Here is a 15,021-nt window from a genome sequence, read left to right on the forward strand (position 1 = left end):
AGTCAGTAGTTAGTAGTTAGCAGCTAGTAATTAGTAGTGAGTAGTTAGTAGTTAGTAGTTTGTAGATATTAGATAAAAGTTATTAGTTAGTAGTTAAAAGTTAGTAGTTAGTAATTAGCAGATAGTGGTTAGTACTTAGTAGTAAGCAGTTATTAGTAAGTACTTAGTAGTTAGCACTTAGTAGTTATTATGTAGTAGATAGTAGTTATTAGTTACTAGTTAAAAGTTAGTGGTTAGTAGTTAGTAGATAGTGGTTAGAACTTAGTAGTAAGCAGTTAGTAGTTAGTAGATAGTAGTTAGCAGTTATTAGCTGATAATTAGTAGTTTTTAGTCAGTATCTAACATTTAGTAGTTATTGGTTAGTAGTTAGTAATTAGTAGTTAGTAAGTAAGTAGTAGTTAGTAATTGGTAGTTAATAGTTAGTAGATAGTAGATAGTAGTTGTTAGTTGGTAGATATTAGTTAGTAGTTAGTAGTTAGTATAGTTGTTAACAGTTAGTAGTTAGCAGTTAGTAGTTGGTGGTTAGTAGTAATGAGTTAGTAGTCAGAAGGTAGTAGATATTAGTTTTTAGTTAGTAGTTAGTAGTTAGCAGTTAGTAGTTCGTAGTTAGTCTTTAGTAGTTAGTAGTTAGTAGTTAGTAGTTAGTAGCAAGCAGTTAGTAGATACTAGATAGTAGTTAGCAGTTATTAGCTGATAATTAGTAGTTTTTAGTTAGAATCTAACAGTTAGTAGTTATTAGTTAGTAGTTAGTAATTAGTAGTTAGTAAGTAGTTAGTAGTTAGTAATTGGTAGTTAATAGTTTATAGATAATAGATAGTAGTTGTTAGTTAGTAGATATTAGTTAGTAGTTAGTAGTTAATATAGTTGTTAAGAGTTAGTAGTTAGCAGTTAGTAGTTAGTGGTTAGTAGTAAGGAGTTAGTAGTTAGAAGGTAGTAGATAGTAGTTTTTAGTTAATAGACATTAGTTAGTAGTTAGTAGTAAGTAAATAGTTATTAGTAGTTAGTAGTTAGCTGTTAGTAGTTAGTAGTTAGTTTTTAGTAGTTAGTAGTTAGTAGTTAGTAGTTAGTAGTTAGTAGTTAGTAGTTAGTAGTTAGTAGCAAGCATTTAGTAGATACTAGATAGTAGTTAGCAGTTATTAGCTGATAATTAGTAGTTTTTAGTTAGAATCTAACAGTTAGTAGTTATTAGTTAGTAGTTAGTAATTAGTAGTTAGTAAGTAGTTAGTAGTTAGTAATTGGTAGTTAATAGTTAGTAGATAATAGATAGTAGTTGTTAGTTAGTAGATATTAGTTAGTAGTTAGTAGTTAATATAGTTGTTAAGAGTTAGTAGTTAGCAGTTAGTAGTTAGTGGTTAGTAGTAAGGAGTTAGTAGTTAGAAGGTAGTAGATAGTAGTTTTTAGTTAATAGACATTAGTTAGTAGTTAGTAGTAAGTAAATAGTTATTAGTAGTTAGTAGTTAGCTGTTAGTAGTTAGTAGTTAGTTTTTAGTAGTTAGTAGTTAGTAGTTAGTAGTTAGTAGCAAGCAGTTAGTAGATACTAGATAGTAGTTAGCAGTTATTAGCTGATAATTAGTAGTTTTTAGTTAGAATCTAACAGTTAGTAGTTATTAGTTAGTAGTTAGTAATTAGTAGTTAGTAAGTGGTTAGTAGTTAGTAATTAGTAGTTAATAGTTAGTAGATAATAGATAGTAGTTGTTAGTTAGTAGATATTAGTTAGTAGTTAGTAGTTAGTATAGTTGTTAAGAGTTAGTAGTTAGCAGTTAGTAGTTAGTGGTTAGTAGTAAGGAGTTAGTAGTTAGAAGGTAGTAGATAGTAGTTTTTAGTTAGTAGACATTAGTTAGTAGTTAGTAGTAAGTAAATAGTTATTAGTAGTTAGTAGTTAGCTGTTAGTAGTTAGTAGTTAGTTTTTAGTAGTTAGTAGTTAGTAGTTAGTAGTTAGTAGCAAGCAGTTAGTAGATACTAGATAGTAGTTAGCAGTTATTAGCTGATAATTAGTAGTTTTTAGTTAGAATCTAACAGTTAGTAGTTATTAGTTAGTAGTTAGTAATTAGTAGTTAGTAAGTAGTTAGTAGTTAGTAATTGGTAGTTAATAGTTAGTAGATAGTAGATAGTAGTTGTTAGTTGGTAGATATTAGTTAGTAGTTAGTAGTTAATATAGTTGTTAAGAGTTAGTAGTTAGCAGTTAGTAGTTAGTGGTTAGTAGTAAGGAGTTAGTAGTTAGAAGGTAGTAGATAGTAGTTTTTAGTTAGTAGACATTAGTTAGTAGTTAGTAGTAAGTAAATAGTTATTAGTAGTTAGTAGTTAGCTGTTAGTAGTTAGTAGTTAGTTTTTAGTAGTTAGTAGTTAGTAGTTAGTAGTTATTAGCAAGCAGTTAGTAGATACTAGATAGTAGTTAGCAGTTATTAGCTGATAATTAGTAGTTTTTAGTTAGAATCTAACAGTTAGTAGTTATTAGTTAGTAGTTAGTAATTAGTAGTTAGTAAGTGGTTAGTAGTTAGTATTTAGTAGTTAATAGTTAGTAGATAATAGATAGTAGTTGTTAGTTAGTAGATATTAGTTAGTAGTTAGTAGTTAGTATAGTTGTTAAGAGTTAGTAGTTAGCAGTTAGTAGTTAGTGGTTAGTAGTGAGGAGTTAGTAGTTAGAAGGTAGTAGATAGTAGTTTTTAGTTAGTAGACATTAGTTAGTAGTTAGTAGTAAGTAAATAGTTATTAGTAGTTAGTAGTTAGCTGTTAGTAGTTAGTAGTTAGTTTTTAGTAGTTAGTAGTTAGTAGTTAGTAGTTAGTAGCAAGCAGTTAGTAGATACTAGATAGTAGTTAGCAGTTATTTGCTGATAATTAGTAGTTTTTAGTTAGAATCTAACAGTTAGTAGTTATTAGTTAGTAGTTAGTAATTAGTAGTTAGTAAGTAGTTAGTAGTTAGTAATTGGTAGTTAATAGTTAGTAGATAGTAGATAGTAGTTGTTAGTTGGTAGATATTAGTTAGTAGTTAGTAGTTAATATAGTTGTTAAGAGTTAGTAGTTAGCAGTTAGTAGTTAGTGGTTAGTAGTAAGGAGTTAGTAGTTAGAAGGTAGTAGATAGTAGTTTTTAGTTAGTAGACATTAGTTAGTAGTTAGTAGTAAGTAAATAGTTATTAGTAGTTAGTAGTTAGTAGTTAGTTTTTAGTAGTTAGTAGTTAGTAGTTAGTAGTTAGTAGCAAGCAGTTAGTAGATACTAGATAGTAGTTAGCAGTTATTAGCTGATAATTAGTAGTTTTTAGTTAGAATCTAACAGTTAGTAGTTATTAGTTAGTAGTTAGTAATTAGTAGTTAGTAAGTAGTTAGTAGTTAGTAATTGGTAGTTAATAGTTAGTAGATAATAGATAGTAGTTGTTAGTTAGTAGATATTAGTTAGTAGTTAGTAGTTAATATAGTTGTTAAGAGTTAGTAGTTAGCAGTTAGTAGTTAGTGGTTAGTAGTAAGGAGTTAGTAGTTAGAAGGTAGTAGATAGTAGTTTTTAGTTAGTAGACATTAGTTAGTAGTTAGTAGTAAGTAAATAGTTATTAGTAGTTAATAGTTAGCTGTTAGTAGTTAGTAGTTAGTTTTTAGTAGTTAGTAGTTAGTAGTTAGTAGTTAGTAGCAAGCAGTTAGTAGATTCTAGATAGTAGTTAGCAGTTATTAGCTGATAATTAGTAGTTTTTAGTTAGAATCTAACAGTTAGTAGTTATTAGTTAGTAGTTAGTAATTAGTAGTTAGTAAGTAGTTAGTAGTTAGTAATTAGTAGTTAATAGTTAGTAGATAATAGATAGTAGTTGTTAGTTAATAGATATTAGTTAGTAGTTAGTAGTTAGTATAGTTGTTAAGAGTTAGTAGTTAGCAGTTAGTAGTTAGTGGTTAGTAGTAAGGAGTTAGTAGTTAGAAGGTAGTAGATAGTAGTTTATAGTTAGTAGACATTAGTTAGTAGTTAGTAGTAAGTAAATAGTTATTAGTAGTTAGTAGTTAGCTGTTAGTAGTTAGTAGTTAGTTTTTAGTAGTTAGTAGTTAGTAGTTAGTAGTTAGTAGCAAGCAGTTAGTAGATACTAGATAGTAGTTAGCAGTTATTAGCTGATAATTAGTAGTTTTTAGTTAGAATCTAACAGTTAGTAGTTATTAATTAGTAGTTAGTAATTAGTAGTTAGTAAGTAGTTAGTAGTTAGTAATTAGTAGTTAATAGTTAGTAGATAATAGATAGTAGTTGTTAGTTAGTAGATATTAGTTAGTAGTTAGTAGTTAATATAGTTGTTAAGAGTTAGTAGTTAGCAGTTAGTAGTTAGTGGTTTGTAGTAAGGAGTTAGTAGTTAGAAGGTAGTAGATAGTAGTTTTTAGTTAGTAGACATTAGTTAGTAGTTAGTAGTAAGTAAATAGTTATTAGTAGTTAGTAGTTAGCTGTTAGTAGTTAGTAGTTAGTTGTTAGTAGTTAGTAGTTCGTAGTTGGTTGTTAGTATTTAGTCGATAGTAGCTAGTAGTTAGTAGATATTAAATAGTAGTTATTAGTTAGTAGTTGTTAGTTAGTAGTTAGTAATTGTTAGCAGTTAGTAGTTAGTAGTTAGTTTCTAACAGTTAGTAGTAATTAGTTTGAAATGGGTAGTTAGTTGTTAATAGTAAGCAGTTAGGGGTTAGTAAGTAGTTAGTATTTAGTAGATAGTAGATAGTAGTTAGTAGTTATTGGTTAGTAGTTAGTAGATAAATGTTATTAGTTAGTATTTAGCGATTAGTAGTTAGTGGTTCTAAGTAAGTAGTTAGTAGTTAGTGGTTAGTAGTTAGTAATTAGTAGTTAGTAGTTAGTAGTTAGTAATTAGTTAGTAGTTAGTAGTTAGTAGTTAGTAGATAGTTGTTAGTAGTTATTAGTTAGTAGTTAGTAGTTATTAGTTAGAAAATAGTAGTTTGCTGTTATTAGTTAGGTGATAGTACTTCGCAGATAGTAGTAAGTGTTTAAAAATTATTAGTTAGTAATTAGTAGATAATAGGTAGAAGTTATTAGTTAATTGTTAGTAGTCAGTAGTTAGTAGTTAGCAGCTAGTAATAAGTAGTGAGTAGTTAGTAGTTAGTAGTTTGTAGATAGTTGATAAAAGTTATTAGTTAGTAGTTAATAGTAAGTATTTAGTAGTTAGCAGTTAGTAGTTATTAGTTAGTAGATACTAGTTATTAGTTACTAGTTAAAAGTTAGTGGTTAGTAGTTAGTAGATAGTGGTTGGAGTAAGGAGTTAGTAGTTAGAAGGTAGTAGATAGTAGTTTTTAGTTAGTAGATATTAGTTAGTAGTTAGTAGTTAGTAAATAGTTGTTAGTAGTTAGTAGTTAGCAGTTAGTAGTTAGTAGTTAGTATTTAGTAGTTAGTAGTTAGTGGTTAGTAGTTAGTAGTTAGTAGTTAGTAGTTAGTAGTTAGTAGTTAGTAGTTAGTAGTTAGTAGTTAGAAGTTGGATGGCAGTAGTTCGTAGTTGGTAGTTAGTATTTAGTCGTTAGTAGCTAGTAGTTAGTAGATATTATATAGTAGTTATTAGTTAGTATTTATTAGTTAGTAGTTAGTAGTCAGTTGTTAGCAGTTAAGTTAGCAGTTAGTAGTTAGTTCCTAACAGTTAGTAGTAATTAGTTTGTAGTTAATAGTTAGTAGTTAGGGGTTAGTAAGTAGTTAGTAGTAATTGATAGTAGTTAGTAGCTATTGGTTAGTAGTTAGTAGTTAGTAGATAAATGTTAGTAGTTAGTATTAAGCAGGTAGTAGTTAGTGGTTCTTAGTAAGTAGTTAGTAGTTAGTGGTTAGTAGTTAGTAGTTAGTAGTTAGTAGTTAGTAGTTAGTAAGTAGTTAGTAGTTAGTAGTTAGTAGTTAGTAGTTAGTAGATAGTTGATAGTAGTTAGTAGTTAGTAGTTAGTAGTTAGTAGTTAGTAGTTAGTAGTTAGTAGTTAGTAGTTAGTAGTTATTATTTAGAAAATAGTAGTTAGCAAATATTAGTTAGGTGATAGTATTTCAAACTTAGTAGTAAGTGTTTAGTAGTTAATAATTAGTAATTAATAGATAATAGGTAGTAGTTATTAGTTAGTTGTTAGTAGTCAGTAGTTAGCAGTTAGCAGCTAGTAAAAAGTAGTGAGTAGTTAGTAGTTAGTAGTTTGTAGATAGTAGATAAAAGTTAAAATTTAGTAGTTAATAGTTAGTAGTTAGTAGTTATTAGATAGTGGTTAGTAGTTAGTAGTAAGCAGTTAGTAGTTAGTAGTTAGTAGTTAGCAGTTATTAGCTGACAGTTAGTAGTTAGTAGTTAGTATCTAACAGTTAGTAGTTATTAGTTAGTATTTAGCAATTAGTAGTTAGTGGTTCTAAGTAAGTAGTTAGTAGTTAGTGGTTAGTAGTTAGTAATTAGTAGTTAGTAGTTAGTAGTTAGTAATTAGTTAGTAGTTAGTAGTTAGTAGTTAGTAGATAGTTGTTAGTAGTTATTAGTTAATAGTTAGTAGTTATTAGTGAGAAAATAGTAGTTTGCTGTTATTAGTTAGGTGATAGTAGTTCGCAGATAGTAGTAAGTGTTTAAAAATTATTAGTTAGTAATTAGTAGATAATAGGTAGAAGTTATTAGTTAATTGTTAGTAGTCAGTAGTTAGTAGTTCGCAGCTAGTAATAAGTAGTGAGTAGTTAGTAGTTAGTAGTTTGTAGATAGTTGATAAAAGTTATTAGTTAGTAGTTAATAGTAAGTATTTAGTAGTTAGCAGTTAGTAGTTATTAGTTAGTAGATAGTAGTTATTAGTTACTAGTTAAAAGTTAGTGGTTAGTAGTTAGTAGATAGTGGTTGGAGTAAGGAGTTAGTAGTTAGAAGGCAGTAGATAGTAGTTTTTAGTTAGTAGATATTAGTTAGTAGTTAGTAGTTAGTAAATAGTTGTTAGTAGTTAGTAGTTAGCAGTTAGTAGTTAGTAGTTAGTATTTAGTAGTTAGTAGTTAGTGGTTAGTAGTTAGTAGTTAGTAGTTAGTAGTTAGTAGTTAGTAGTTAGTAGTTAGTAGTTAGTAGTTAGTAGTTAGAAGTTGGATGGCAGTAGTTCGTAGTTGGTAGTTAGTATTTAGTCGTTAGTAGCTAGTAGTTAGTAGATATTAGATAGTAGTTATTAGTTAGTATTTATTAGTTAGTAGTTAGTAGTCAGTTGTTAGCAGTTAAGTTAGCAGTTAGTAGTTAGTTCCTAACAGTTAGTAGTAATTAGTTTGTAGTTAATAGTTAGTAGTTAGGGGTTAGTAAGTAGTTAGAAGTTAGTAGATAGTAGTTAGTAGTTATTGGCTAGTAGTTAGTTGTTAGTAGATAAATGTTAGTAGTTAGTATTAAGCAGTTAGTAGTTAGTGGTTCTTAGTAAGTAGTTAGTAGTTAGTGGTTAGTAGTTAGTAGTTAGTAGTTAGTAGTTAGTAAGTAGTTAGTAGTTAGTAGTTAGTAGTTAGTAGTTAGTAGATAGTTGATAGTAGTTAGTAGTTAGTAGTTAGTAGTTAGTAGTTAGTAGTTAGTAGTTAGTAGTTATTATTTAGAAAATAGTAGTTAGCAAATATTAGTTAGGTTATAGTATTTCAAACTTAGTAGTAAGTGTTTAGTAGTTAATAATTAGTAATTAATAGATAATAGGTAGTAGTTATTAGTTAGTTGTTAGTAGTCAGTAGTTAGCAGTTGGCAGCTAGTAATAAGTAGTGAGTAGTTAGTAGTTAGTAGTTTGTAGATAGTAGATAAAAGTTAAAATTTAGTAGTTAATAGTTAGTAGTTAGTAGTTATTAGATAGTGGTTAGTAGTTAGTAGTAAGCAGTTAGTAGTTAGTAGTTAGTAGTTAGCAGTTATTAGCTGACAGTTAGAAGTTAGTAGTTAGTATCTAACAGTTAGTAGTTATTAGTTAGTAGTTAGTAATTAGTAGTTAGTAGGTAGTTATTAGTTAGTAATTAGAAGTTAATAGTTAGTAGATAGTAGATATTAGTTGTTAGTTAGTAGATATTAGTTAGTAGGTAGTAGTTAGTATAGTTGTTAAGAGTTAATAGTTAGCAGTTAGTAAATAGAAGGTAGTAGATAGTAGTTTTTAGTTAGTAGATATTAGTTAATAGGTAGTAGTTAGTAAATAGTTGTTAGTAGTTAGTAGTTAGCAGTTAGTAGTTAGTAGTTAATATTTAGTAGTTAGTAGTTAGTAGTTAGTAGTTAGTAGTTAGTAGTTAGTAGTTAGTAGTTAGTAGTTAGTAGCTAGTAGTTAGTAGTTAGTAGTTAGTAGTTAGAAGTTGGGTGGCAGTAGATCGTAGTTGGTAGTTAGTGTTTAGTCGTTAGTAGCTATTAGTTAGTAGATATTAGATAGTAGTTATTAGTTAGGAGTTATTAGTTAGTAGTTAGTAGTTAGAAGTTGGGTGGCAGTAGATCGTAGTTGGTAGTTAGTGTTTAGTCGTTAGTAGCTATTAGTTAGTAGATATTAGATAGTAGTTATTAGTTAGGAGTTATTAGTTATCAGTTAGTAGTTAGTTCCTAACAGTTAGTAGTAATTAGTTTGTAATTGGTAGTTAGTTGTTAATTGTTAGTAGTTAGGTGTTAGTAATTAGTTAGTAGTTAGTAGATAGTACTTAGTAGTTATTGGTTAGTAGTTAGTATTTAGTAGATAAATGTTAGTAGTTAGTATTAAGCAGTTAGTAGTTAGTGGTTCTTAGTAAGTAGTTAGTAGTTAGTGGTTAGTAGTTAGTAGTTAGTAGTTAGTAGTTAGTAAGTAGTGAGTTGTTAGTAGTTAGTAGTTAGTAGTTAGTAGATAGTTGATAGTAGTTAGTAGTTAGTAGTTAGTAGTTAGTAGTTAGTAGTTAGTAGTTAGTAGTTAGTAGTTAGTAGCTAGTAGTTAGTAGTTATTATTTAGAAAATAGTAGTTAGCAGATATTAGTTAGGTGATAGTAGTTCATACTTAGTAGTAATTGTTTAGTAGTTAATAATTAGTAATTAATAGATAATAGGTAGTAGTTTTTAGTAAGTTGTTAGTAGTCAGTAGTTAGCAGTTAGCAGCTAGTAATAAGTAGTGAGTAGTTAGTAGTTAGTAGTTTGTAGATAGTAGATAAAAGTTAATATTTAGTAGTTAATAGTTAAGAATTAGTAGTTAGTAGATAGTGGTTAGTAGTTAGTAGTAAGCAGTTAGTAGTTAGTAGATAGTAGTTAGGAGTTATTAGCTGATAATTGGTAGCTAGTAGTTAGTATCTAACAGTTAGTAGTTATTAGTTAGTAGTTAGTAATTAGTAGTTAGTAGGTAGTTATTAGTTAGTAATTAGAAGTTAATAGTTAGTAGATAGTAGATATTAGTTGTTAGTTAGTAGATATTAGTTAGTAGGTAGTAGTTAGTATAGTTGTTAAGAGTTAGTAGTTAGCAGTTAGTAAATAGAAGGTAGTAGATAGTAGTTTTTAGTTAGTAGATATTAGTTAGTAGGTAGTAGTTAGTAAATAGTTGTAAGTAGTTAGTAGTTAGCAGTTAGTAGTTAGTAGTTAGTATTTAGTAGTTAGTAGTTAGTAATTAGTAGGTAGTAGTTAGTAGTTAGTAGTTAGTAGTTAGTAGCTAGTAGTTAGTAGATATTAGATAGTAGTTATTAGCTAGTAGTTATTAGTTAGTAGTTAGTAGTCAGTTGTTAGCAGTTATCAGTTAGTAGTTAGTTCCTAACAGTTAGTAGTAATTAGGTTGTAATTGGTAGTTAGTTGTTAATAGTTAGTAGTTAGGTGTTAGTAAGTAGTTAGTAGTTAGTAGATAGTAGTTAGTAGTTATTGGTTAGTAGTTAGTAGTTAGTAGATAAATGTTAGTAGTTAGTATTAAGCAGTTAGTAGTTAGTGGTTCTTAGTAAGTAGTTAGTAGTTAGTGGTTAGTAGTTAGTAGTTAGTAGTTAGTAGTTAGTAAGTAGTGAGTAGTTAGTAGTTAGTAGTTAGTAGTTAGTAGATAGTTGATAGTAGTTAGTAGTTAGTGGTTAGTAGTTAGTAGTTAGTAGTTAGTAGTTAGTAGTTATTATTTAGAAAATAGTAGTTAGCAGATATTAGTTAGGTGATAGTAGTTCATACTTAGTAGTAAGTGTTTAGTAGTTAATAATTAGTAATTAATAGATAATAGGTTGTAGTTATTAGTTAGTTGTTAGTAGTCAGTAGTTAGCAGTTAGCAGCTAGTAATAAGTAGTGAGTAGTTAGTAGTTAGTAGTTTGTAGATAGTAGATAAAAGTTAATATTTAGTAGTTAATAGTTAGTAGTTAGTAGTTATTAGATAGTGGTTAGTAGTTAGTAGTAAGCAGTTAGTAGTTAGTAGTTAGTAGTTAGCAGTTTTTAGCTGATAATTAGTAGTTAGTAGTTAGTATCTAACAATTAGTAGTTATTAGTTAATAGTTAGTAATTAGTAGTTAGTAAGTAGTTAGTAGTTAGTAATTAGTAGTTAATAGTTAGTAGATAGTAGATAGTAGTTGTTAGTTAGTAGATATTAGTTAGTAGTTAGTAGTTAGTATAGTTGTTAAGAGTTAGTAGTTAGCAGTTAGTAGTTAGAGGGTAGTAGATAGTAGCTTTTAGTTAGTAGATATTAGTTAGTAGTTAGTAGTTAGTAAATAGTTGTTAGTAGTTAGTAGTTAGCAGTTAGTAGTTAGTAGTAAATATTTAGTAGTTAGTAGTTAGTAGTTAGTAGTTAGTAGTTAGTAAGTAGTTAGTAGTTAGTAGTTAAGAGTTAGTAGTTAGTAGTTATTAGTTAGAAAATAGTAGTTAGCAGTTATTAGTTAGGTGATAGTAGTTCGTACTTAGTAGTAAGTGTTTAGTAGTTAATAATTAGTAATTAGTAGATAATAGGTAGTAGTTATTAGTTAGTTGTTAGTTGTCAGTAGTTAGTAGTTAGCAGCTAGTATTAAGTAGTGAGTAGTTAGTAGTTAGTAGTTTGTAGATAAAAGATAAAATTTAGTATTTAGTAGTTAATAGTTAAGAGTTAGTAGTTAGTAGATAGTGGTTAGTACTTAGTAGTAAGCATTTAGTAGTTAGTAGTTAGTAGTTAGGAGTTATTAGCTGATAATTAGTAGTTAGTAGTTAGTATCTAACAGTTAGTAGTAATTAGTTAGTAGTTAGTAATTAGTAGTTAGTAGGTAGTTATTAGTTAGTAATTAGAAGTTAATAGTTAGTAGATAGTAGATATTAGTTGTTAGTTAGTAGATATTAGTTAGTAGGTAGTAGTTAGTATAGTTGTTAAGAGTTAGTAGTTAGCAGTTAGTAAATATAAGGTAGTAGATAGTAGTTTTTAGTTAGTAGATATTAGTTAGTAGGTAGTAGTTAGTAGATAGTTTTTAGTAGTTAGTAGTTAGCAGTTAGTAGTTAGTAGTTAGTATTTATTAGTTAGTAGTTAGTAGTTAGTAGTTAGTAGTTAGTAGTTAGTAGTTAGTAGTTAGTAGTTAGTAGTTAGAAGTTGGGTGGCAGTAGTTCGTAGTTGGTAGTTAGTATTTAGTAGTTAGTAGTTAGTGGTTCTTAGTAAGTAGTTAGTAGTTAGTGGTTAGTAGTTAGTAGTTAGTAGATATTAGATAGTAGTTATTAGTTAGTAGTTATTAGTTAGTAGTTAGTAGTCAGTTGTTAGCAGTTAGTAGTTAGTTCCTAACAGTTAGTAGTAATTAGTTTGTAATTGGTAGTTAGTTGTTAATAGTTAGTAGTTAGGGGTTAGTAAGTAGTTAGTAGTTAGTAGATAGTAGTTAGTAGTTATTGGTTAGTAGTTAGTAGATAAATGTTAGTAGTTAGTATTAAGCAGTTAGTAGTTAGTGGTTCTTAGTAAGTAGTTAGTAGTTAGTGGTTAGTAGTTAGTAGTTAGTAGTTAGTAGTTTGTAAGTAGTTAGTAGTTAGTAGTTAGTAGTTAGTAGATAGTTGATAGTAGTTAGTAGTTAGTAGTTAGTAGTTAGTAGTTAGTAGTTAGTAGATATTATTTAGAAAATAGTTGTTAGCAGATATTAGTTAGGTGATAGTAGTTCATACTTAGTAGTAAGTGTTTAGTAGTTAATAATTAGTAATTAATAGATAATAGGTAGTAGTTATTATTTACTTGTTAGTAGTCAGTAGTTAGCAGTTAGCAGCTAGTAATAAGTAGTGAGTAGTTAGTAGTTAGTAGTTTGTAGATAGTAGATAAAAGTTAATATTTAGTAGTTAATAGTTAGTAGTTAGTAGTTATTAGATAGTGGTTAGTAGTTATTAGCTGATAATTAGTAGTTAGTATCTAACAGTTAGTAGTTATTAGTTAGTAGTTAGTAATTAGTAGTTAGTAAGTAGTTAGTAGTTAGTAATTAGTAGTTAATAGTTAGTAGATAGTAGTTGTTAGTTAGTAGAAATTAGTTAGTAGATAGTAGTTAGTATAGTTGTTAAGAGTTAGTAGTTAGCAGTTAGTAGTTAGAGGGTAGTAGATAGTAGTTTTTAGTTAGTAGATATTAGTTAGTAGTTAGTAGTTAGTAAATAGTTGTTAGTAGTTAGTAGTTAGCAGTTAGTAGTTAGTAGTAAATATTTAGTAGTTAGTAGTTAGTAGTCAGTAAGTAGTTAGTAGTTAGTAGTTAGTAGTTAGTAGTTAGTAGTTAGTAGTTATTAGTTAGAAAATATCAGTTAGCAGTTATTAGTTAGGTGATAGTAGTTCGTACTTAGTAGTAAGTGTTTAGTAGTTAATAATTAGTAATTAGTAGATAATAGGTAGTAGTTATTAGTTAGTTGTTAGTAGTCGGTAGTTAGTAGTTAGCAGCTAGTAATAAGTAATGAGTAGTTAGTAGTTAGTAGTTTGTAGATAGTAGATAAAAGTTAATATTTAGTAGTTAATAGTTAAGAGTTAGTAGTTAGTAGATAGTGGTTAGTAGTTATTAATAAGCAGTTAGTAGTTAGTAGTTAGGAGTTTTTAGCTGATAATTAGTAGTTAGTAGTTAGTATCTAACAGTTAGTAGTTATTAGTTAGTAGTAAGTAATAAGTAGTTAGTAAGTAGTTATTAGTTAGTAATTAGAAGTTAATAGTTTGTAGATAGTAGATATTAGTTGTTAGTTAGTAGATATTAGTTAGTAGGTAGTAGTTAGTATAGTTGTTAAGAGTTAGTAGTTAGCAGTTAGTAAATAGAAGGTAGTAGATAGTAGTTTTTAGTTAGTAGATATTAGTTAGTAGGTAGTAGTTAGTAAATAGTTGTTAGTAGTTAGTAGTTAGCAGTTAGTAGTTAGTGGTTAGTATTTAGTAGTTAGTAGTAAGTAGTTAGTAGTTAGTAGATAGTAGTTAGTAGTTAGTAGTTAGTAGTTAGCAGTTGGGTGGCAGTAGTTCGTAGTTGGTAGTTAGTATTTAGTCGTTAGTAGCTAGTAGTTAGTAGATATTCGATAGTAGTTATTAGTTAGTAGTTAGTAGTTAGTAGTTAGTAGTTAGTAGTTAGTAGATATTATTTAGAAAATAGTTGTTAGCAGATATTAGTTAGGTGATAGTAGTTCATACTTAGTAGTAAGTGTTTAGTAGTTAATAATTAGTAATTAATAGATAATAGGTAGTAGTTATTATTTAGTTGTTAGTAGTCAGTAGTTAGCAGTTAGCAGCTAGTAATAAGTAGTGAGTAGTTAGTAGTTAGTAGTTTGTAGATAGTAGATAAAAGTTAATATTTAGTAGTTAATAGTTAGTAGTTAGTAGTTATTAGATAGTGGTTAGTAGTTATTAGCTGATAATTAGTAGTTAGTATCTAACAGTTAGTAGTTATTAGTTAGTAGTTAGTAATTAGTAGTTAGTAAGTAGTTAGTAGTTAGTAATTAGTGGTTAATAGTTAGTAGATAGTAGTTGTTAGTTAGTAGATATTAGTTAGTAGATAGTAGTTAGTATAGTTGTTAAGAGTTAGTAGTTAGCAGTTAGTAGTTAGAGGGTAGTAGATAGTAGTTTTTAGTTAGTAGATATTAGTTAGTAGTTAGTAGTTAGTAAATAGTTGTTAGTAGTTAGTAGTTAGCAGTTAGTAGTTAGTAGTAAATATTTAGTAGTTAGTAGTTAGTAGTCAGTAAGTAGTTAGTAGTTAGTAGTTAGTAGTTAGTAGTTAGTAGTTAGTAGTTATTAGTTAGAAAATATCAGTTAGCAGTTATTAGTTAGGTGATAGTAGTTCGTACTTAGTAGTAAGTGTTTAGTAGTTAATAATTAGTAATTAGTAGATAATAGGTAGTAGTTATTAGTTAGTTGTTAGTAGTCGGTAGTTAGTAGTTAGCAGCTAGTAATAAGTAGTGAGTAGTTAGTAGTTAGTAGTTTGTAGATAGTAGATAAAAGTTAATATTTAGTAGTTAATAGTTAAGAGTTAGTAGTTAGTAGATAGTGGTTAGTAGTTATTAATAAGCAGTTAGTAGTTAGTAGTTAGGAGTTTTTAGCTGATAATTAGTAGTTAGTAGTTAGTATCTAACAGTTAGTAGTTATTAGTTAGTAGTAAGTAATAAGTAGTTAGTAAGTAGTTATTAGTTAGTAATTAGAAGTTAATAGTTTGTAGATAGTAGATATTAGTTGTTAGTTAGTAGATATTAGTTAGTAGGTAGTAGTTAGTATAGTTGTTAAGAGTTAGTAGTTAGCAGTTAGTAAATAGAAGGTAGTAGATAGTAGTTTTTAGTTAGTAGATATTAGTTAGTAGGTAGTAGTTAGTAAATAGTTGTTAGTAGTTAGTAGTTAGCAGTTAGTAGTTAGTGGTTAGTATTTAGTAGTTAGTAGTAAGTAGTTAGTAGTTAGTAGATAGTAGTTAGTAGTTAGTAGTTAGTAGTTAGCAGTTGGGTGGCAGTAGTTCGTAGTTGGTAGTTAGTATTTAGTCGTTAGTAGCTAGTAGTTAGTAGATATTCGATAGTAGTTATTAGTTAGTAGTTAGTTGTTAGCAGTTAGTAGTTAGTAATTAGTATCTAACAGTTGGAAGTAATTAGTTTTTACTTAGTAGTTAGTTGTTAATAGTTAGTAGTTAGGGGTTAGTAAGTAGTTAGTAGTTAGTAGATAATAGTTAGTAGTTAGTATTTAGTAGTTAGTAATTATTATTTAGTTAGTAGTTCGTAGTCTGTAGTTAGTAGTTATAAGATTGCAGTTAGTAGATAGCTGTTAGTAGTTAGT

The sequence above is a fragment of the Convolutriloba macropyga genome, chromosome 12, assembly GCF_964194025.1.
Source record: "Convolutriloba macropyga chromosome 12, txConMacr16.3, whole genome shotgun sequence".
Classification (NCBI taxonomy): Eukaryota; Metazoa; Xenacoelomorpha; order Acoela; family Convolutidae; genus Convolutriloba; species Convolutriloba macropyga.